Genomic DNA, 25684 nt, shown 5'->3' with positions numbered 1-25684 from the left:
CTCCCACCAGATGTGGACATGGGAGCCTTTTCCTCCGTGACAGTGCCAGCACATGTCAGACGTATCTGGGTACATCTTGTTCACCGTGACTGGATCCCTACCATCGTGATAATAGTTTGGAGTTTTTCTCTTGTAAGAACCCGGATATGGACAACTTGTGTGTGAGTGTGAACGAAGTGAACCATTGTTCCGGGGTTATCTTCAGACCCAAGTCCCTGCACCATTTTTGAGTAAAATTAGGCAGTGAGTTATATGTGTGGGATTGTATGTCTATGTAAATCAGAGACAGAGGGTGTTTGGGGGTCTGAGAGAAACTACCCATAGCTTTGAATGTCGTGAGTGGCCTGTGGACCTGTCCGGAGAGATGAAGCATCTTACTATATTGTGTCAGGGATAGCATAGAGAGCCAGTCAATCGAGGTAGAGGATTGGGTGTCCTGTTGTGAGTGGAATTGGCCCATGGAGGAGTGAATAAACTGCTTAGCTGTAGGCCATTGCTCTCTCGTATACAGGCCACACTGTCCTCGAGTTCTGAAGGTCGGGAGTGCGAAGTCAAGAGTTAAATCCCAACTCCAGAATACTTCTTTTTTTTTTACTATTGTTTTATGGAGACCTAAGAAGAAATTCTAGAACCGCATGACTTGCTTCAACTAAAATGAAATGGAATCACCTTTAACACCTTCAATTAAATTAAATTAAAAAAAAAAATTAAAATGTAATTTAAAAGTGATTAAAATACACAGAGCTAACTCCAAGGATGGTTGGTGGTAGATCCCCTGATGGAATCACCTCCTCTTTTTCTCTTTTCCTTACTTTCTCTTTTGTTCCCCTTTTTTCCTCGCGGGTCCTGTGATTGGTCTCTTCTCCCCTCTTTCCCTTCTTTCTCACCTATGTTCATTAAGCTATCAGTCGGGGGGAGTTATGTCCCCCATAAATGACTAAAATTATATATGACAATAAGGAGAACTTTTGAAATCTTGTCACACAAGTTAAGTTTTTATATCATTTTGAAGATCACTTTATAGAGGTTATGCATTAGTGATGTCTTATACCTCAAGGTCCTTGTGTATATCACAGGTGGAACCAATAAGCTGTCTTTACGATGGCTTTTTTCCATCATGCAGCTAGTCATCATATGTTTGATCTCCATATTTGTATGTGACTAAAAGGGACTTCATAGATGGTTCATCCTATTTGTTATGGCCCTCTTTTCCCCCTCCCCCTCTCCTTTTGTTATATATTTAAATTGGTGAAGGTACAGAGCTTGGCGTGGACTGTTTGCCGCTCCGTATTACAATGTTCCTCCTTTTTCTTTAAAAATGCATTTAATAAAAGCGATTGAAACAGAAAGAGTTTCTAAAAACAGGTACATCATATACAATTTTAAGCAATTACTCCAGCCAACCTTGTTATAGGATTAAAAAAGAAAGTAAAGAAAAAAGTAAGAATAAATTAGAAAAATGAGTCAGTTTTTTTTACTGCTCCACTTTTTGCCCCTGTGACACTCCTACAAGCAATGAAGGCTGCAGTTGTCAACTGAACAGAAAGGTCAGACAGCCTAGACCAGAAGGCACAGTCAGAAGATCCCCACTGAGAAAACGTCTTAATCATTGTTCTGCTCCCAAATCTGTTTCCTCCTCATTTCTGCTTCTTTGAAATGAGCAGTGCGCATTAGTAGTAGTCATGTGCACTGCTCTAAGCAATCTACAAATCCTATAGTCCATCATGGGAGCGAGCAAAAGAGAGTGACTATATTCCCACATACAATGGAGAATGAATGTATCTACTCTCTGACAGGAAGCTGGATCACAGCAACAAAGAAAAATAAAAAAAATAATTTGTATGAGGCTGAGAGCAATAGATGAATACAAACTTGAAATCATTTTCTTTTAACCAGAGTTTAGTGTCACTTTCAAATGTTTTCATTCCTTTAACTAGGTATTAGTGTAATTATATTCCCTGTTTCATTTACTTGCCTTACCTTATAATGATGGACTCGTCATGTATAGCTGCAGCTAGCCTGTCCTTATTCGCTAAAGGGACAGACGACTTCTTGTTCTCGATCACAAATGAGGGGATTTACTAAGACTGGTGCACACAGAAGTTGGTGTAGCTGTGCATAATAACCAATCATTTTCTAGGTTTTAGCCCTCATTCACATTAGAATGACTTGTCTTTTGATTTGACAGGTCAAATCATATGGCAAGTTGGACCCTATTATCGGCAATAGCCATGTTCAAATCGATGTAACACCGACTTTGTGGTGCCACATCGATTTGAAAGAGTAGTTCCTGTACTACTTTTTTGGCGTTTTCATGTGCGACTTGCATGAAGCCGCACCTGAAGTTGCACTGACATGCGGCTTTAAAATTGTGCAATTTCAGATGAAGTCTCACGATTTCAAAGGCACATTCAATGTGAATGAGGGCTTATTGTCATAGCTTAATTGAACAAGCTGAAGTTAGAAGCTGATTGGTTACTATGCACAGCTACACTAGATACTGTGTTCACCAGTGCATGACTCGCAATTTCCTCTGCATTGCATCCCAAATGTCAGAATGCATGTTGAGCTCTTGAGTTAGTTGCTGTGCCTGTCGGTGTCTGTTTCAGACCTTATTACTGTTTGGCTCTTACCTGAAGTTCACTAGACTGAGAGACCCAGGGATTGTGGGATATTTTGTTTCTTCACAGACAATTTTAGTTCTCAGTCTAGACAGAAGTCATACTTTAACCAGTGTAGCGCCATTCCACATGTTTGTAGTCAAACAGAAACTTCTGACACAGGAATGTGAAGATATACTCTACTTCCAAGCTATGCAGTGGATTAATGTCTTTACAGGATGTCTCCAACTTAAAATCCAACCTCAGGGTACTGTTTAATTGGGCAACTATGTGGCAAATTAGGTTTAATGTTGATAAATGTAACGTAATGCACTTGGAGGCTAAGAATATGCATGCATCATACATTCTATGGAAGTACAACTGGGGGAATCAATGGTGGAGAAGGATCTGGGTGTTCTGGTAGATCATAGCCTTAATAATAGCAAGCAATATCAAGCTGGAGTTTTCAAGGAGAGCATAATCCTTTCTTGTATTATAGCGCAGTATAGACTCCAGAGAGAGAGAGATATAATTTTGAAATATGCAGTTCAGTTTTGGGCACCAGTTCTCAAAAAGGTTATCCGGGAACTGGAAAAAGTGCAGAGAAGGACAACCAAACTGATAAGAGGCACTAAGGAGGTCAGCTATGAGGAAAGATTAGAGGAACTGAATGTATTCTCTCTTGAGAAGGAGATTAAGGGGTTTTGATCAATATATATAAATGAATAAGTGGTCCATATAGTGAACTTGGTGTTGCGTTATTCACTTTAAGCTGGGTTTACACTATTGCAAATTGGATGCGGTTTTCCCACATCCCATACGCATGTCAGGAGATTGTGACCGGCTCTCTATGGAGCCGGTTCACACATCTCCGGAACGGCTCCAGTGAAAATTTCACAGGAGTCCTGTGCATCTTCTGGTTAGTTTCAGGTCCGAATTCAGCCAAAAATTCGGACTGAAATTTGACCTGAAACGGTGAACAGGGACGCATATGCGCTCCATGTGGCAGCGTGAACCCAGCCTTAAGGTCATCACAGTGGACAAGGGGGCACTCTTTATGTCTGGAGGGAAGAAGATTTAATCTCCAAATACTGAAAGGTTTCTTTACAGTAAGAGCTGTGAAAATGTGGAATAGATTCCTTCAAGAGCGGGGTTAGTAGATTGCATTAAAAAAAGCCTTGATTCTTTCCTAAATGTACATAACATAACTGGATGCTAACATTTATAGGTTAAGTTGATCAAAGGAATATCCATCTACCTCTTGGGGGATTTGGAAAATATTTTTTAATCTGCTGTAGCAATTTGGATAAAGCTTTGCTGTTTTTTTTTCCTTCCTCTTGATCAACTGTATGTATGGGATTGTATATATAGGATTGTACCCCCCCCCCCCACCACCATTTTTATTGGTTGAACTACTGTAGATGGACTTGTGTCTTTTTTCAAGAAAATTAACTATGTAACTATACATCAAATGACACATCTAATGCAGGTGAAAAACACATGGTGCAGGTAGGAAGGTTTATAATACCTTTAACCTTTTTCTGTTCAATTCAAAATAAAATATGACATTTTGGCTTTAGTTGGACTTTAAATTCTACCTCTTGCTGTGCCATAAACTTTTTCTTTATGATTCCACAATTGCCTGCTAATATTATATACAGAATAATAGATTGTTCAATAAAGAAAACTTTATTTTCAGAGATTCTCAATCTGGTGACACAGGGATCCTAATCTCACTGCCAATTGAAATCCAAATGAATTGATATTTTTCCTTCAGAAAGGCTGTTCTGTATGAACTGGGATTCAGTGATTGCCTGTTCACGAGACATAATGTTGAGTCCGAGGGCTCATAGAGAAGCCTTTCTTCTTCTTATTTCTAATCAAGACAAAGTGATAAATGTTCATGCTGTTCTGCCAAGTCAAAAATGCTTTCTACAAATGGGAAGTGAATTGAACATTCATTATAAGAGATTTCTCCATAAGTGAATACAAAGTAAAATCTACTTAATTGATTTAAACAGATGTCCTATTTCTGGCTATGTAGATGAGGATGATATTTTAAAGGGCCAGTTGCTAGTGTGCTTAATATAAAAATATCAGTGAATGAGGTGAGCTATGTTCAATTTAATCATCTAGTCTTTTTCAGGCAAACAAATTCAGTTTTGTAAGTTATCTTGCATATGATTGGGTATTCAGACTAAACACTGCTTTAATAAAGGACCCCCACTGGGATGTGACCCACTAGTCAGAGGTTGTGATCTGCCTGACTCGCTTTACTGTGTACCCAGAGCAAAACATGGATGGGTTGAATACTGACCTGCTAGTTATATACTAAAATCTATTTTTTTTTCTACTTTTTCTTTTGTGTTGGGTTGCGTGTTGTGTCTCTTTAAGCTGAATATTTGGCCAGAGTATGACGATTCAGGTATTTATGTATTTCAAAACAATACAAAATTGCAAAATCAATTTTAGCACAAACCCCACAGGTATTATTTGGAATTTGTTTATGTACATATCTTTTTGGGGGATTTCTTCTGACCAGTCACATGATGTGCAGTGTCCTCTTCCTCCTCTCCTCTCCTCCGGCAATGGGCTATCTTCAGTAATACAGAAAGCTTTGCTATCCAGCGTGATCCCACGGTTACATGATGATGCTCCCCCAGGGGGCACGTCCATGATTCCTTGGGCCCACGGGAAATTGTTTGAATGATGCTGAGTGTCATTCAGCTTGAAAGAACCATGGAATAGTGAGTCTTCAGGGAACATTGCTGGGGAGAAGGTGATTACTGCAGTAAGAGCTGCTTTTTTGTCATAGTTGGGCTATTTATTGGGGAACAAAAAGGAATTTGGGTTTAACAAACAATGAATGAACTTCAAAACTGTCCCTGTCCAACTTCTGTAGTTGCAGACACTGTGGAGCAATTCATCCTCAGCATAGCAGAAGAACTAAAGTCATCCAAATTGTTTTCTGAGTAGCTCAGCTCCCCTTGCTCCACTCTGAACCCTGATTCTTTTCTTTTCGGGTCCTCAGCCGGAGTTCTTGGCTTCTTCTCGTTGATGAGAGCCCTCTAATAGCAAGCCTTTTGCTCCTCTTGCTTCCAAGCCATGCTCCTGTGAATGGACACTAACCATTCACACACAAAGTGCGGCTTGACCCCACCCCTTGCTCTTGCCTCATTGGCTCAATGGTTGTGAATGACAGCAGCAGCAGCCAATGGCTCCCACTGCTGTGTAAGCCAATGAGGAGAGAGAGACCCAGGATCACTGGATCGAGATCAGGCTCAGATAAGTATAGCATAATGGTACATGATGGCACACCTGCCAAAGCACCCTCTTTCAGTTTTGTCAGGTCCAAAAACCTGTCACTGCTTCATCTGATCCAGCCCCCATCTCCTCTACTGCTTTTTCCGAGTCCTTGAATGCTTCTCTTGTGTCACTGGACAGTTAACGATGATGCAAACAGGAGTTAAATTGTCTCTGGCATTTTGGGCTTGCAGTTGTGCAGTGTACAGAGAAGAGAAAAAAAGTTGCCAGGGGCTAGCAGGGAAACATTTTTGACATGTTTCTTCTGCCAAAAACTCTAAACTCTTAATTAGGGATTTCTTGTTGTAGAACTTTAGTTTTCTATTTTAAAGCTAATTTACTACTTAATAATTGGTAAATACTTCCATAATACATAGTCACATCTATAGTTTGACCAAATGCTCACTTTAAAGTGAATGTCTTTGTAATCTACAGCCACAAGCCTTCTCTTTGTTTTTGAAGTGAAACCATTTACAAATAATTTTCACTGCTGTTTTATTTAATAAACTGCATTGTCATTTTCCATGGCACTTTCAGCCCAGTCCTCATAGAGAAGACTGATTATGCCGCATCACCCTCATTTAACTAGATTACATTGTTCAATGCAACTACTGCTGTTCAGCAGAAGGCTGCTGTTTTCCGGCCTGTTACTAGACTGCAGATGTGAGTATGCCTGCTGGTATCCGGCCTTCGGGACAGCACTGTGTGTTCCCATCATCTTGTAATTGTCTGCACCATGAAAAGAACATGAAAGAACAAAGCTGTGCAATTCATCTCCAAATGGACTGGACTACTCTGTGTTGTTTTCCAGCAACATTTCAACTCTGCAGGAATATTTGAGAATGTCAGAATTATCAAAGTGCTCAATTTTGTCTTATGCCTGACAATCATTAATGTAGTTAATCCATGAACACTTAAATGGTCCACCAACTGAGAATGAAATATTGCCATGCATATATTATGTGCTTATGTTAAAATAAAAGTAAGCTCCTGACATATTCCATATATTGCAACTGCACCTTTAACTGCTTCCATACTAGTCCTAGACTTGCCTGTCCTCAAATCAGCAATAAGGTCACAGAGCGGCTTGTCAAACTCTTTTGAACCAGCCCCACCCATGTTCTCTGCATTCCCCATTGCTAAGGCCCAGTTCAGAAAGTGACATCCCCTGGAATCAGGGATAGGTGAGTATATGATCATTGAACATCTAAAAATTTCAAATCCTATAAAGTTGTGTGCAGACACAGGGCTTTCTGCATACAGATCTTTATTAGCAACAGCATTCCTGTTGATATGCATGTTCATGACTTGCTCATGAATGGCTACGGGAATAATAGGATGCAGGCACATCTACGGAATGCAAGTTTTCATATAACACCTGAAACATTCCCTGTTTCTTTCTCCTTATGCCCTGTACACACGGTTGGACATTCCGACCACAAAATCCGTCTGATTTTTTCCGATGGATTTTGTTTGAAACTGTTGTTGCATACACACAGTCAGGCAAAGTTGTCGGAAAATCTGATCGTTCGGAACGAGGGGGCGTTCATTACGTACAACGAGACTATGTAGAGGCTAGTAGCCAAAAGCTTTGGTCTCGTCATTTAATCTGAGCATGGCACTTTGTCCGATCGGAATTCTCTACAAATGATCAGAAAAAGTCAGATCAGATTTTTTTGTCCGAAAATTTTAGATCCTGCTCTCAAATTTTTTCAGTCAGAATTTCCCATGGAAAAAGTCCAATAGAGCCCACACACAATCGGATTTTCCAACAATATAATCCGATCGGACCTTTTCCGTCGGAATTTCCGACCGTGTGTACAAGGCTTTATTCTTAGCACATTTCTTATATATGTTTCTACTTCATGAGTTGATAATGACATTCATGGCTTCTGGCAGTAACTCTTTAAGGCTGGGTTCACACCACAGCGATGCGGGAACGCCGCGAATCCGCGGCGTTTTCCCGCATCGCATGACTCCCGCCGGCAGTTCACACTGCCCTATGCGAACGGCTGGGAGTGTCAATGAAATGTTAATGACACCCCCAGATCCGTCCGCATATCGCAGTGCGATCTGCAGACTCGCACAGGAATCGGATCGCATGGTGTAAACACCCATGCGATCCGATTCTGCTGCGGACCAAAAAAAGGGTCCCGTGCGAGTTTGCTGCGGGAGCGATGCGAATTCAGCCATACTATCTGTATGGCTGAACTCGCATCGCTACGGAGATCGGATGTGATTTGCGGTGCAGTGCGGTGCGAATCACATCCGGATCTCCCCCCGCAGCAGTGTGAACCCGGCCTAAAAGAAGCAACAAAGCATTTAAAGTGCAACTATAGACATCCCTTTTTTATTTTGGATAGGATAGAGAAAGGGTAGAAGCACAGCCAGGTTTTACTGCTGTTCAGGATTTTCCTTCACTTTCTGTTGAGAAGATAACCTTTAATCAAACACGAAGTGAGGGAAAATCTTTACAAGGAGACAGAACACTTTAGAAAAAACTGATAGGGGTTCTAGCATTCTCCTACTTAAAGTGTTTGTAAAGGTTGAAGGTTATTTACCTTCATGCATTCTATGCATGAATGTAAAACACCTTCAGTGTGCAGCATCCTCCGCAGCCTAATATTTAACTGAGCCTGATCTTCCTCAAGCAATGTGCACAAAAGACTCGGCTCTCTCCCTGGACTCTCCCTCCTCATTGGCTAAGACAGTAGTGGGAGCACCCCCCTCCTCCTGAACAATACCAGGCCACATGCTCTCAACAAGGGGGTGCTTTGGGGCAGCGGGGGCTCTGCCTCCCCACCCCAAAGCACCTTGTCCCCATGTTGTTGGGGACAAGGGTCTCCTTCCCACAACCCTGGGCTGTGGGTGGGGGGGTATGTGGTCAGAGGGCTTGTCAGAATCTGGAAGGCCTCTTTAACAAGGGGGCCCCAAGATCCTGCCCCCACCCCCCCATGTGAATAAATATGGTACCCATTCACCAAAAAGTGTCAAAAAGTAATAAAAACACAGAGACAGTTTTTGACAATTCCTTTATTAAAAAATAAAAAAACAATGCCCCCGATGTAAATCCATTGTCAATCACACCGTCCGCCGCACCCGAATAAGAGAAACGAAAACTCTGCACTAATTGATGGTCGACTGGCAAATGCCTCCTCGCTGTTTGACAGTTCTTATATAGGTAAGAGCGGGACCATCTGGTGATGTCACCTGGTGGCACCGCCCCCCTTGTGACATCACGGACTGGTGCATGCTGGATTGGTGATGTCACAAGGGGACTGTGCCACCAGGTGATGTTCCCAGGTGGCCCCGCCCTTACAAATATAAGAACTGTCAAACAGCGGAGGAGGCATTCGGCAGTCGGCCGTCAATGAGTGTAGAAAGTTTTCTTTTTCTTTTTCAGGTGCGATGGGCGGTGTGATTGATGATGGATTTACATCAAGAAATCGTTTTTTTTTATTTTTTATAAATTTTTAGAGGTCAATGTTAAAACTAATGTATCATGAGCTTTGGGTATAATAATTTATAGTGGACAGAGGTCCCTTATTTAAAGGGTTCCTTAACCAAAATATACCTGGTAGCAAAAGAGCAACTTTGTGATTTTTGCATACGTTTTAAGAGACACAATGAAGCTCAATAGAGGCACTTTTTTTACTTTAAGCTATAATATTACTTGATCATTTGGAAAGTCCACATGAAACATTATAGTTCATTGTTTTGGTAACTGTGGTATACATACACAGTGACCCTTAAATACAAGACATGTCATGTTTGCCAATCACTAGAAGGAGACATGTCTTTAACCACTACAATACAGGGCACTTTCACCCCCTTCCTTCCCAGCCCAATTTTCAGCTTTCAGCGCTCTAGCGCTTTCAGTGACAATTGCGCGGTCATGCTACACTGTACCCAAATGAAATTGTTATCATTTTGTTCGCACAAATAGAGCTTTATTTTGGTGTTATTTATTCACGACTCCGTTTTTTTTTTTTTGCGATATAAGCGCAAAAATAGCGGAAATTTGGAAAAAAAACAATATTTTCTTTTTTCTATTTGAAAAGAAATCCAATAAAATCTAATTTTGTCATAAATTTAAGCCAAACTGTATTCTGCTACATGTTTTTGGTAAAAAAAATTCCGTTAAGTGTATAATAATTGGTTTGTGTGATCACGGACATATGTACGCAAATGATCATGTACATATGTGTGCAGGTGATCACGTACATATGTGTGCAGATAATCATTGGGACATGTGATTTTAGTGGGACATATGTGGGGGACATGTTTTTATTATTAGGGACATGTGTTTTTATTATTTGGGGACATGTATGTTTTGGGGACATGTGTGTTTTGGGGACATATGTGGGGACTGTGTTTGTACTGTGTGGTGTGTTGTGTGTTTACACTACACTGATGATCAGTGAGTAAAAAGCTGTAAAAAGCAGCCCATACTCACTGATCATCAGCCGGCTGCAGCGTTCTGCTCTCCTCTCCTCAGCGGTGACTTCCGTGTGAGGAGAGGAGAGCCGATTGCCTAGCAACCGGCTGTTTGTTTACATCACATGACGCCGTGATTGGACACGGCCGTCATGTGATCAGGAGGGCCAATCACAGAGCCCTCCTGCCGATCTGAGATGTGCCGTGTCCGGGTGACACGAGCACATCGGGATCGCGCCGCTGCGCGAGCGCGCGATCCCGCTACTCCTGAAGGACGTTCCTGAACGGCCTATCAGGAGTAGACGGCTCCCACCCGGCCGTATATATGCATTGGCCGGGTGGGAAGTGGTTAAATAGTTTACAGCCTACACATAAGGTGGAATTAGACTAAAATTTGATTTCAGATTATTTAAAAAATATAGATAGAATCACAATTGAGAAGTAGCAATATTTTCAAATAGTGCGGGCCAAAATTGTTAAATCTATAAAAGGCAGGAAAAATCCTAACATGTAAACAGTTACACTATATTACCAAAAGTATTTGGACACCTGCTTTTACACACATGAACTATAATGGCATCCCAGTATTAGTCCGTAGGGTTCAATATTGGGTTGGCACACCCTTTGCAGCTATAACAGCTTCAACTCTTCTGGGAAGGCTGTCCACAAGGTTTAGGAGTGTGTCTATGGGAATGTTTGACCATTCTTCCAGAAGCGCATTTGTGAGGTCAGGCACTGATGTGGACATGAAGGCCTGGCTCACAGTCTCTACTCTAATTATTCCAAAAGCTGTTCTATCAGGTTGAAGCCAATCAAGTTCCTCCTACCCAAACTTGCTCATCTATGTCTTTTCTGGACCTTACTTTGTGCACTGGTCTAAATCATTTGGAGGATGGGGGTTATGATGTGGGGTTTTTCAGGGCTTGGGCTTGGCCCCTTAGTTCCAGTGAAGAAAATTCTTCAGACATCAGCATACCAAGACATTTTGGACAATTTCATGTTCCCAACTTTTTAGGAACAGTTTGGGATGGGCTTTTCCTTTTCCAACCAGATTGCGCACCAGTGCACAAACAAGGTCCATAAAGACATGAATGGGCAAGAGGAACTTAACTGGCCTGCACAGAGTCCTGACCTCAACCCGATAGGACACCTTTGGGATGAGTTAGAGCGGAGACTGCGAGCCAGCCCTTCCAGTCCACATCAGTGCCTGACCTCAAAAATGCCATTCTGGAATAACATTCCCATAGACACGCTCCTAAACCTTGTGGACAGCCTTCCCAGAAGAGTTGAGGCTGTTATAGCTGCAAAGAGTGGGCCAGCTCAATATTGAATCCTACAAACTACTGAGATGCCATTGAAGTTCGTGTGCGTGAAAAGGCAGGCATCCCAATACTTTTGTTAATATTATGTATTATACATAATGTATATTAGTAAGTCTTATGATTTGTGTTTTTTGTGATGCTTTTTTTATGTGGAATTACACTTTGTTGAATATTTGTTGCATATACATTTTTTCAGATGTCAGAAGGAAGTTATAGAGAGAGATTATATATTTTCATAAATATTCAAGAGCGTCAAGAACAATGCTTGAATTAGTTCATAAGAGTTGTTGTTTAGTGTAATAGCGGTTGTCACAGCGTTTCCTACATGGAAGATGTGGGTGGATATTACAACCAATGTTTCTCATGAAACATAGGAGTACACTCTGTTCAGTTTCATAATACTTTTTTGTGTGGTTACAGATTTATATTTTTACTAAGAATTACACTTTTTATTATTCTGGTATAGGCAATTTCTATGAAAGTTCTATGCAGACATGGCTGCTTTAGGCTTTCACTATAGGTTTCTGAGAGAATCATTACTATCACCCTATGATACATTTATTTCTGCTGTTTTTCTGTATAATGCAATGTTGTGATTTCCATGTGTCAACTGGTTGTTATTCTCGAACATAATGTTGCTGAAGGGTTGACAGCTGGATATAGGTGAGTAAACTGCATAGTATTTAAATAACATTGAATCCAGTTGATGTAGATACGTTTTCTGAGGTGATTTTTTTTTTTTTTTTTACCAGTAAAACACTCAAATGTGTATTTGTTTAAGTCTAGAAAACCTTAAAACTGTGTTTCCTTTGTAGCCCTCTTTTGGGTGGCGTTATAACAAATGCCCCCCCCCCCCCCCCCCCATAGTATATTGTGCCAAACCTGTAGGTAAATAAGAGAACCAGAACCTTTGCTAAATGGCAGAGTGGGATTAATAATAAAGTTGGCAGTGCCTCCATCCAAGACACGGCCTCTGGGAACAGAGTGGATTCCCTTCCTGGGAAATTAACCACCAGTATTCTAATCAAAGTATTTGGAAGCAGAAGAACTACTGCAACCAACAAACAACATTAACCATTAGTACATAGATGCACACCAGTATAAAAATAATACAAGCTTTATATAGAAGAAAAGATTAAGAGCAGTACTTGTATCAAATGAACAAAAAGGTGTTATCATCAACAGGCCCATCAGGAGTCCTGGTGAATGGTGCACATATACCTGGGTATTTATAGTTATTTATGGAGATACCGCCAGATAAATTTTGCAGCAAAGTCCCGTTGCAGGGGCCCCTGAGCATGATGTCTCGTCTGTCTTTGTGCCGGAGGCCTGAAGACAAAATCTGTGGTGATGAGGAGACCCTCCAGCTGTTGCCCAAACAGCTGTCCTAGTTATCCTGCAATTATTGTCTCTTCTGATCTGGTATTAGTAACATGGATTCCACATGTGGCTGAGACCTTCTCTCTCACCAATATGGAAATAATATAAGCTTTATATAAGATTAACAATAATGTATACACCCAATGTACATTAACCGGTTCCCGACCAGCGCATGATGATGTACGTCGACAGAATGGCACGGGTAGGCATATTGGCGTACAGGTACGTCCAATCTTCAATGCCGCCCTGCCATCAAGAGCGCGCCGCCGGCGGCGCGCTCCCGCGTTGGTCGGGACCCCCGTGAGTCCGGTCGCGGGACCCGCGGACTCGATCGCCGCGGGCATCCCCGCGATCATCTCACGGGACGGCTGAATGGAGGAAATGCCGTGTAAACAGCATTTCTCCATTCTGCCTAGCAACTAGTGACGCTGATCTCTGCTCCATGTGATTGGAGCAGAGATCAGTGTTCACTAAATGAAAGCCCAACCCCCCCCCCACAGTTAGTAACACACCCCTAGGAACACTTAACCCCTACACTGCCACCCACTGGTTAACCCCTTCACTGCCAGTGTCATTTACACAGGAATCACTGCATTTATATAGCAGTGATTACTGTATAAATGACAATGGTCCCAAAAATGTGTCAAAAATGTCCGATGGGTCCCCCACAATGTCGCAGTCACAATAAAAATCGCTGATCGCCACCATTACTAGTAAAAAAAAAATAATAAAAAATTATTAATAAAAATGCTATTAAACTATCCCTATTTTGTAAACGCTATAACTTTTGCGCAAACCAATCAATAATCGCTTATTGCGATTTTTTTTTACCAAAAATATGTAGAAGAATACGTATCGGCCTAAACTGAGGGAAAAAAATGTTTTTTTATATATTTTTGGGGGATATTTATTATAACAAAAAGTAAAAAATAATGCGTTTTTTTTTTCAAAATTGTCACTCTATTTTTGTTTATAGCGCAAAAAATAAAAACCGCAGGGGTGATCAAATACCACCAAAAGAAAGCTCTATTTGTGGGAAAAAAAAGGACGTCAATTTTGTTTGGTATTGATAATGCTGTGGCATCCGTCTTGGTGTCACAGGACTGAAAACAAGATCAGGGGTAATAGGGAGATCCTCCAACCATTGTCAGCCTATCCACTCTGAGTCTTAGTCCCTAATAGCTTCTAATCTGCCATGCAACCAAACCTCTAACTACTAGAAGTGGCCATCAGATGGTTAACCTGGCTCTAGCCTATGCTGGTTATGGAGCCCTGAGCTAAAACTAGATACAGTATAGTATCCCAGACTATAAGAAACAGGTTTAACTAAAATAACATGAGCTGCATATAAACTCTATTGCAATAAACAGGCTTACCTACTAATACAGCGCAAAGTGATAATAAAACCTTACATATACCCACTGAAGTGACTAGACTGTGATACACAGTGATGAAGCAAACTCTCCTCCATAAGCTGTACCTGTTTATCTGTGGCCCTTTCACATTTACAGCCTTTCACAGTACAGCATATAGGCAGCATTTATTAGCTTCTAGGAGGCAGGGGGAGGAGATCTAATGTCACACACTTCACAACACAGAGCTGAGTGTAATCTGAGACTTGAGTAGAAAGAAATGACACACACCAACAGTCTCAGTCTCTAGGGAAGCATGCACAGCTGAGGCTTTCAATCACCTGCTGTGTGCTGGAAGGGACAGGGTCATCTCCTGGGATTTCCTGGTGACTTATGCAGATAGCAGAGGATGGAGAGAGCAGAGAGGAAATACAATATGTGTTATAGAATGAGACAAGTACACACTATATGTGCTGGGACCAATCCTATTTTTTTCATAAATGACCTGGAGGATGGGGAAAACAGTTCAATCTCTGTATTTGTGGACGATACTAAGCTGAGCAGGGCAATGACTTCTCCGCAGGATGTGGAAACCTTGCAAGAAGAACTGAACAAATTAATGGGGTGGGCAACTACATTGCAAATGAGGTTCAATGTAGAAAAATTTAAAATAATGCATTTGGGTGGCAAAAATATGAATGCAATCTATACACTGGGGGGGAGAACCTATGGGGGAATCTGGGACGGAAAAGAACCTGGGGGTCCTAGTAGATGATAGGCTCGGCAATGACATGCAATGCCAAGCAGCTGCTAACAAAGCAAACAGAATATTGGCATGCATTAAAAAGGGGATCAACTTCAGAGATACAAGACTCTGGTCCGGCCGCACCTAGAGTATGCTGTCCAGTTCTGGGCACCAGTTCTCAGGAAGAATGTACTGGAAATGGAGCGAGTACAAAGAAAGGCAACAAAGCTAATAAAGGGTCTGCAGGATATTAGTTATGAGGAAAGTTTGCGAGCACTGAACTTATTCTCTCTGGAGAAGGGACGCTTGAGAGGAGATATGATTACAATTTATAAATACTGTACTGGTGACCCCACAATAGGGATAAAACTTTTTTGTGGAAGGGAGTTTAACAAGACACGTGGTCACTCATTAAAATTAGAAGAAAAGAGGTTTAACCTTAAACTACGTAGAAGGTTCTTTACTGTAAGTGCGACAAGGATGTGGAAGTCCCTTTCACAGGCGGTGGTCTCAGCGGGGGGCATCAATAGTTTCAGACAACTATTAGATAAGGACCTGAACGACTGCAACATACAGGGATATACAATGTAATACTGACATATAATCGCACACATTGGTTGGACTTGATGGACTTGTGTATTTTTTCAACCTCACCTACTATATGAGGATGTGTCTTGTTCATTTTTCATTTCAGGAGTTTACAACCACTTCAAATTTTCTAACAAAGGGATTCTGTATGGAAATACTTACAGAGCCATCTCTGCATGGGGTTCATATGTTCTCTCTATGCTTTAAGGATCCCTCTCAGAGTTTGTTCCCAAAATTATATTGATGGTGATGAGTTAAACTGCCCAGGGTTCAGCGAAATTCAAAGAAGTTTGGATGCTGAACCCGAATACTTTTGAAATCAAAAGTAGCTCCAAATCTCCTCCAACCCTAAACTTTGAAACTACAATTTTTACTATGTATCTAATCCAGTTATTAAACTTTATACATGTTTATCTTTAGCTAAAATATGTTAAACTAATATATCCCAAATTACATGACTGTTATTATAGTATTCATCTCCTGTTAATATACTGAGAAGCCTCATTTCACACTTTTATACATTCTACTTAACTATAAATCTATTGTATGACTCTTTTTATTGCATCATATTCAATAAAATATTTGAAAGAAATCAAAAGTAGCTGAATCTGTCAAATCAAATATGTCCATTTTCTCAGTAACAGGCAAGGGGTATAAAAAATAGCATGGAGAAGAGGGGAAGGTTGGTGGGCACTGATCTGGGGAACATGTACCAATGCAGAAAAAATGTTTAAAAGATTCCATTCAGCCAGGAGCAATGATTTTTTAAATGCTTCAAGTAGAACATTAAAAATGCCCTGCCACTGTGAAAAGGAAAGTAGAAAGTACACAGGGTTTGTTAGTATGCAGAGGGCAGGGCTCCAGAATATCAATTGTAAATTAAGAAAATGTTTTTCTTTGCTTTTTTTTCTGGAATTTGGTATCCCCGGTTTGGGTTCCAGAGTTTGGAGATTTCAAAGAGTTTGGGGAGGGAAGAAATCTCCCATCCCAGTGGCCAGGTCTTGCAAGAGACCACAGGCTATGAGTGCAAGAGGTATGCTATGCTCAAGAGATGGCACTCCATGCTGGAGAAGAGATTCCTTGACTGAGGGAATCAAGAAGGCTAGGTGATTATGGAAGACTGGAAGAACCAAGAAAACTGGCCAAATCCAGGAGACCAAGGTAATCTGGAGGTCTCAGAGGAGTGAGAGAGCCCAGGTTGTCAGGAGATCCCTTACTGAGAAGCCAGGGAATGACCACAGGCAGCATGGTGCTACAACTGAATTGAAGAGGCTGGAGTGCTAAGAGAGCAAGGAGAGTTGAGAGAGGGTGTTGGTCTAGGGGCCAGAAACCAACGACCAAATTTTGAAGCCTAACCAATGGTGCTGCTAAAGAGGGAGACAAGTGGCTTTGTATTTTTGCTACCTGTTCTGATGGTGAAAATCCCCTGCGGGGGCAGCTGTTTTGCTGCTTTAATTTTTGCCTAATAAAAGTGGGCCATCAAGCCCTACACTTCAGTTTGAATTGGCATGAACTCACTAAAATTGCTTCTACCACAGAGCTAACAATCTCCCAATATCACAGCTGACATACATTAGGCATTTAAGCCTACAGAATCTTCCTGATTAAGTATTATTTAGCAGTGTTGAAATACCACCCCTCTTTTACCCCAGTATATACCAGAGTGTTACAAGGTGTGTGGTCTTCCTGATGTCATCACCTTCTGGGCAGAGCCACCTTTTACAGATAAATGCATGAGGATAAGATTGTCTAACCTTATTTATTGTGATGGGATATTTCTGTGTTAAGCACAGCAATCCTGTCCCATGGCTGATATAGCAGCCATGTCATAATCACAGGTACCATCTATTCAATTAGTTGCAAGCCGAAAGCATAAAAGGGAAAATCAATTTCTGAACGGCTGGTGGCTCAGGGCAAGGACACACTGAAGGAGACAACGTGCAGGGAAAACTTATGAAGCAGCACAGCATGCGAATAAACATGGCAACAGTTCTGAGGGGGTTGGACCAAAAGCTCAGTGTTTTCCAGATACGACTTTCAGACTGTTTGTTCTGGATGATGAGTATTTATTAGCTGTCATCCTCGCTTTATGTCACACATAAAGTATCTCTTTCCTGAGAAATAGTGTCAGGGAGGAAGAGAAAAGCAATATCTTCTAAACTTGCGTACCAGCCAGCTCATTCTGAAAATTATTGTCTTCTGTGTCATTATAGATTGTGTTTCTGTTTCTGAAAAATTATCTGTAAAATAAGATAAATTAAAACTTAAAATAGCAAATCTCTGCAGAGGCAAAATAATACAGCAAAACATATACTACTAAAATGAAACTCAAGGCAAAACAGCTAAACACATTTTACTGTTTTACATACCAAATGATGTATAAATGTAAGGTTTTGCATGTGGGCTTATTTGATCAGTTTTAATTCTTCTTACCCAAGCCCACTGCTCATTGGACAAAGTTGATGATTATGATGTTTTACTGTCCAATGGGGACTCTGCAGCAGGATGGTTTGGCTCACCCCTCCTAATACATAGGAATCTGGTCCAGATCACTTGGCTGTCTGCTGTCCTTAGGTACTCAGGACCCAGCGACTCTGTCCTGCCGAACAGGTCCTCACAAGGCTCAGTGTCTCAGTTCTAGTCCTCACTGGTTATCCCTTGTTGTGACAACCATGGCAACGGTCCTTCCAGCTCCAGGCTCAGTTCAGCCAACAAACAGTCCTCAAGCTCTTATGGATACAGCAAGGGCACCCAATATCTGCACAAGTCCATCTAAGGCCTCATGTCTGTATGACTTGATTTCCTCATGAAAATACCCTGATCTCTCCAGAATTGCCAGGCAAAAAGTCCTGTCACTCCTCTTCTGTTGTGCAAAGAATACTGGGTGGTGAAGTCCACAGCCCCATCAGCCTCCCTTCATTTACATTATGCCCCTTTAAGAACTAAATTTCCCAAAATGAATGGCGGCTGCTGTATGGCAAGTCCTTTCTGCCACTGATTGGGTGAGATGTTTTATTTCCAGGAGTAGGAGGAGGTGGGGAAGGGGGCGGCAGAAGCGAGAGGGGGATTTCACATATAACCTGCTCTGCTACTCACACAGCAGGAAAGCGAGCGGTGAGTTGTGGCTGCTGCACAGCACACAAAAGTCCCGACTCTGCATTGCTCACAGTGGAGGAGCGAGCAGGGGATCAAGCACACAGAGCTGCTCCAGCAGCACATCGGCAATGGGGAGAGAACGGGTGGAGGAGAACACAGCTGATGGTACCCATGCTTTGTACTTTATTTTTTTCAATCCCAATGATTCTGAAGTTGGAATAAGAGACAAATCTTAGCACCCAAATATAAGTGAACTTGTGGCCTAACTTAATAAAGCATTTTTACTGTTAATGTATATTTAAAACCCCATTTTTTTAATTTTGGATAGAGTGGGATAGGGTTCAAACTACTGTTAACTCTTTTTTTCCATCTCTGTCCGAGTCCTATAATTTCCCTTCACTTCTTGTCTTATGGAAACATCAGGAAGAGGAAGAAAATCTTCCCTTTGACAGTTGGCATAGCATCCATTAGAAGATTTTCCTTCTATTTCTGATCCAGTATTTTGGATTTTCTCTCTCCCCCAGTGACTGTGGTCACCAGGACAAATAGAGAGAGAGGAAAATCTCCCTAGTGAGGACAAAGTCAAAAATAACTAAAAAAATAAACAGAATTCTAAAAGGGCTTATAATCCTGCCTTACTCTATCCAAAACTAAAACAAACGTTTTGGTTTTACATACAATTTAAAGCAGAACTACTCTAAATGGGAAATTCGACTTTTAAGAATCATCCCTCCCTCCCACTTCCGCTGGAATTGCCTAAGTGATTCCACCAGAAATTCAGCCCCCCCCCCCCCCTCCCCAGCCTGCAGACTCTTGGGACATGTCAAAGATCCCAAGAGGCTGCTGGACCAATCACAAAGCACAGCACAACTCATGCAGTAGGAGACCACAAGGAGTCACAACCTGTTTCCCACACTAGATACGCTGGGGCAGGGGACTCAAAGACTCAAAGACTGGCAAAGAACAGGCTTAGGTAATGACAGCACTGGATCCCTGGTCATTTAATTGTCCTTATATTAAAAGTTAGTTGACTTATATTCATTTATGCATATATTTATCCACTTGCCGACCGCCTAATCATAAATAAACGTCATTACTTTGATGTTAAATACCAGAGTTATGGCAGTGGCTAGCCATAACCTCAGCATCGTTATTTACAGCAGGCGGCCGGCATCCATATAAAAGTGGTCCCAGCAGTGGTTTTGGTGTAAGACTGCTTTTCTAGGCCACTGGAGAGGTGCCCCCCTCCCGTTGCTTCCCGGTGGTTCTCAAGCTTACCGGACCTGTCAGTAATCCAGGAACCGATCCAGTGCAGCCATTCGCTAGGCAGAAAAGCGCATAAGGACAAGATAGCCCCCACTCAGCTCTATGCCATTGGAGGACCGGAGCAACATCTGACATCACTTGCGCCTCCGCTTTTAAAGATAAATGAGAGATCTGGGATCTCTCAATGAAGAATACCTGACATGCTTATTTCTATTACGTATTTTTACATTCCTTATAATAGGAATGGAAAGTGATTAGAAAAAAAAATTAAAGGGACAGTGTCAAATAAATAAATAAATAAGAAAAAAAACGCAAACCATCCCTCCGAGCTCCCGTGCAGAAGCGAACACATACGTAATATGTACACATATGTACACAGTGTTCAAACTACACATGTGAGGTATAGCTGCGATCATTAGTGCGAAAGCAATAATTCTAGCACTAGACCTCCTCTGCAAATCTAAACAGGTAACCTGTAAACATTTTTAAAGTGTCGCCTATGGAGATTTTTAAGTACCGTAGTTTATCACCATTCCACAAGCATGTGCAATTTTAAATGACATGTTAGGTATCTATTTACTTGGTGAAACATCATCTTTCATATTATACAAAAAATTGGGGTAACTTTAATGTTTTTTTTTTCATTTCATTTTTTCAACTTTAATTCATGAAAGTGTATTTTTTCCCAAAAATTTGCATTGGAAAGACTGCTGCACAAATACAGCGTGACATAAAATATTGCAATGACCGCCATTTTATTCTCTAGGGCAGTGATGGTGAACCTTGGCACCCCAGATGTTTTGGAACTACATTTCCCATGATGCTCAACTACACTGCAGAGTGGATGAGCATCATGGGAAATGTAGTTCCAAAACATCTGGGGTGCCAAGGTTCGCCATCACTGCTCTAGGGTCTCTGTTAAAAAAAAAAAAAATATATATATATATATATATATATATATATATATATATATATATATATAATATTTGGGTGTTTTAAGTGATTTTCTAGCAAAAAATACAGATTTTTACTTGTAAACAACAAATGTCAGAAAAAAACCTGGTCTTAAAGTGTTTTTTTTATTTATGTATTTTTTAACGGCTTTAAGTACTAATTCTTAAGTGTATTAATCCAGAGCAACCAATTAGAATTCACTGATTTCTGAAGCAAAGTACAAAATACAAGTACAAGAGGGTGTGTGACTGGTTGCTCTAGATTTTTGTACTTAGTTGCACCTAAAAAGACCGAATCGCCTTGTCTATTCATGTAAAGTAATAGGGTGTCTAGAATTTCCACCCTGGACCCAGTGATATTTTTTTTTACGGCTTCCCCCACTGCTCCTTTTTCTGTAGCAGTGGACACAAAATATTAGGTGTTGGCTAGTGTTGGAGCATACAGGGATCGATTACATCATCTCCTCTGACATGTGACAGTGTTTGGTCATAGTGGTTGACTGCTATAACTGAACACTGCATTCTGTGAGAAGGTTACATTTAATACTCTCTAGCTAAATATTATACTCACTGGGAAGAACTGTGAAAATTTGTATAAATGGTTTGGGGGATTGGCCCCAAAGAGACCCTTTAAATTTACCAGGAATGAAAAAAACATGGGGGGTTATTTACGAAGGGCAAATCCACTTTGCACTACAAGTGCGCTTGGAAGTGCAATCACTGTAAATCTGAGGGGTAGATCTGAAATAAGGGGAAGCTCTGCTGATTTTATCCTCCAATCATGTGCAGGCTAAAATGCTGTTTTTTATTTTCCTTGCATGTTCCTCTCGGATCTACAGAGACTGCACTCCCAAGAGCACTTTACACTTGTAGTGCAAAGTGGATTTGCTTTTCGTAAAATACCCCCATGGTCTCTTTAAGAATAAAAACTCTTTATTAAACAATGTTATAAGTCATGCTTTCATCGTTTCACATTAGAAAAAAATGGGAAACACTTGACCACTTTTGTGCAAAGGCATAATTTGCTATCAAGTAAAAAAAATCTAACTGAGAAGGTCGCTTAAAAAAACAAAAAACAAAAAAAAAAGATCTATTGCTTTTTTAATATGACAGTAAAATCGTAGAAAATCAATATAAATATTCAACTGTCAGCGGTGTGAAGTATTATTTTATATTTTTTATTTATATTATTATATTATTATTATTGCGCTAGAGTGCTAGATAACAGGCAACACTATGATTTACAAGGGGGGAGATAAAGTTAACAGCAATATAAACACTTTTGGTAGCTGAGAACTGAAATATTGTAATTTGTAAATTAGCTTAACATCCCCCTTTTTGAGCTATAGTTGGAAAAGAATGATAGGATGTTGATGATAAAAATCAATATGTTCCTCTGGATTCAAAACTTTGCAATATTATGCAAAGTTCTATATTTTTATGTTTGCAGTGGATTCTCCTCTTCACAGTTTCCTCATTTTAAAAAAATGTAATCTTCACAATTTCATTTGAAAAAATAAAAGTTTTTTTTTTTTGAATGATGTCATTCCCCTTTTTTTCTATAGCAAAAAATGAATTAAATTCAAGGTTTCATCCCCCTGAGAGCTTATTTTTCGCATTTCATTTTCTTCTTAGCTTTTCTCCCAGGATGCCTGAGGTTGGAAAACAAACTCAGGTAAAATGGAACATTTTTCGTCTTTGACAGCAAGGGCCTGTAGGAAACAGAGGACAGATTAACTATCTGAGTCTACTTCTGATGCAGAATTTGTAAATCATTTTTAGGATCTGGAGTTGGTAGACTCCTATATCAACAAGCAAACATTAATTTTCTGTGAAGAGAGGACAGGTAGATCAACGATGTTTTAAAAAGAAAAAAAAAACAGCTTTTGCTGCAATACTGACCTTAATCTATAGCTGCCCCTTGCAGCAATTCCTTTTTTGCCACTTTGTCTCCAGTCTTCAAGGTTGAAGGGCAACCAGCATCATTCAACCCAATCCCTCGGTGCCCATTTTGTTGTGGCCTCAGTGGGTGCATCATCACAGAAGCTTGGATTCACTACACTAAACAGTGCTAACAAGGCAATATGTGAACACTGTTAAGTGCAGCACTATGGACTCCTTTGCTGCTAGAGAAGAAGCAATGTGAATGTGAATGTGAAGTCATTGAACCAGCCAGAAGATCTTGTGAGGCTTTTTTTCCATAGAGCGCATGGTATATTGACCAGAATTTACTATGTTTGAACACAGTAAAATATTAGTTGTTTGGATCAGGTTTGTGTTGAATGATTGCTATTGTTTCCACAAGATAAGCCTGCACCAGTTGTGTCTGCTCTATGTTTAAACATATTGAGCCAGTACAATCAAACTTAATTATGTAACAATTTGCATAAGAAAAGTCCAATGTTTTTGGCTAGCCTAAAACAAATTATATAACGTGAACCTGTACTATGGAAGCTCTGACCAAAAAAGGCAAGTAGAGAGCAAATAACAAGACATTTTGGTGGGAGAGCAGGGATTTTACCTCCTTATGTCAGAGATTTCCTATTATGACTGAATGATGAAGAAGCAGCAAGAGAGAGGAAGGAAGCATAGATCCACAGAATGAATGGAGTAGAAGCAGGGAGGTCCTTGCATTACAGGTCCTCAAGTTTAGCTTTCTCTTCAATAGTACAAACAAATGACCACTGCCCCCAACTATAACTGTCCTTTACAGCAAGGAGCACATGGAAGGGCGACGTATATCAAACAAAACCAAAGAATATTCCCAGCTCAGCTTACAGAGTAACCTGCAACCAACTAAATTTCCCTGTCTAACAGTATGTGTTAAAAACAGGGATTTAGTTTGCACACATTTGCAAATGCGTGCGCAAGCTGCAGAGCCTCTTCACGGCACCCCAGTAGTATATGCAGTCCTAACTCTAAATTTTGAGAGTGACTGCATATAATACTGGGGTGCTGCTGCTTACGCATGTATTTGCAAATGTGTGCAAACAAAACCCCGGTTTTTAATGCATAGTGTTAGACAGGATAAATCAGTTGGTTGCAGGCTGGGTGGTAAGTTGAACTGGGAATTTTCTTTGGTTTTGTTAGCTTTGTCTCCAGCCATCTCTTGAGAAAACAGTGAACATCACTGAACCTCACTAGTAGTCACAGGCAGCAGTACTTTAGATGATCTCACACTAAAAATATAAAGCTACTAGGCCACAAAAAAAAAAATTGTGCATACGCCCGGTTACATGGCAGGAAGTGCAGAGCTTTATATCAGGTGAGATTCAAAGGGCAGGTCTAATTTACATAAGTTGAAACCTCACTGTCTAATGAATTAACTTCAAGATTCTTTTTATGGTGTTAGTTTGGATGGGTTCATCATTTCACATTTGTCTGATTTCTGTTTGGAAACTCTGATTGTACTTGGTTTATATAGTTCAGATAGGACTAAACTATGACCATTCCATTTTTTTTTTATTATCCAGCAATTTGGGTGTTTATTTGGTGTACCTACAATCATCAGAATATTGCAGTAAAATTCCAATAGTGTGTCTTCCATTCACAGAATGAGTTTTTAATTTAATATGTCAAGGGTAATGTGAAATCCCTTTCTCATTCCTACACTCTCCCACACTCATACATTAACTTCTAATTTAAACCTTGCCAATTCTTTTCAGACTTTCGTCATCTTAATTTGTTATATGATTCTACATCATTTTCTCTGTTTCTGGTGTTATGTGGATGGAGTTTAAAAAAACTGTGGACTTTTTTAGCAGCTACTGCCTATTTATATGTCTCGGAACTAGGGTTGCGATCTCGCTGAATATTTCAATACTGTCCCTTTTGGCTGGCATAAAATATATCTAAAGCAAAAACTTTTTTTTTTTTTGTCATTTTAGACTATGAAATATTTAAAACCCCTGACAATTTTTTTGACATCTGTGTCCATTTCAGGAGATTTCTCTATTCTTCTATTCTATACATACAACAGAAAGCAAAAAATTTATCTGAGACAGTTGTCACAGGATCAAGTGTCTCCATTGGGTGATTTCATCCCTGCTCCTGTCCTGGTGACAGGGTGGATGGGCCCTCACTTCCAGTCCCAGTGACATTGATCACAAGGACATAAAGAGGGACTAAATCTCTCTAATGCCGCGTACACACAATCAAATTGTCCGGCGTACTTAGTCCGCCGAAACGCATTTCACCGGACAATCCGATCGTGTGTGGGCCTCAGTGGACTTTCTCAGCGTAAGAAAGGACTTGGGTTTCAGCGGACAATACGTTCGTTGGTATGCTAGTCTGGCGGACTAAGAATGACGCATGCTCAGAAGCAAGTACGAAAAGGAAGCTATTGGCTACTGGCTATTGAACTTCCTTTTTCTAGTCCCGTCGTACGTGCTGTACGTCATCAAGCTAGCAAACGCCGGACTTTCTGTGTGTCCGTGTGTGGCCAAGTCCGTTCGGTAGAAAGTCCACCGGACTATCCGCCGGATTGTTTGCCGGAATAACTACGCCGGACAATTTGATCGTGTGTACGCGGCATAATAGGAACACAGACAATAATAAGAATCTGGCAGAGGCTGTAATTTGTTCCAGTTTCTTCCAAAATTAAACAAAAGAGCCTGAAAAAAAAAAGAAAAAGAAAAAGCGG

General features: G+C 40.6%; 1 protein-coding gene across 5 annotated transcripts in view; it reads left to right on the top strand.

The window, feature by feature from the left end:
• The window catches only part of PDE1B (phosphodiesterase 1B), a 513717-nt gene that overhangs the window by 349419 nt on the left and 138614 nt on the right, over positions 1–25684 (top strand). The gene's annotated exons all lie outside the window — the stretch shown is intronic.

Source organism: Lithobates pipiens, unplaced genomic scaffold, assembly GCF_037356315.1.
Source record: "Lithobates pipiens isolate NorthernLeopardFrog02 unplaced genomic scaffold, aLitPip1_a1.2 Scaffold_16, whole genome shotgun sequence".
NCBI lineage: Eukaryota > Metazoa > Chordata > Amphibia > Anura > Ranidae > Lithobates > Lithobates pipiens.
The sequence above is the reverse complement of the archived record's forward strand: the minus strand, read 5'-3'. Positions and strand labels throughout refer to the sequence as shown.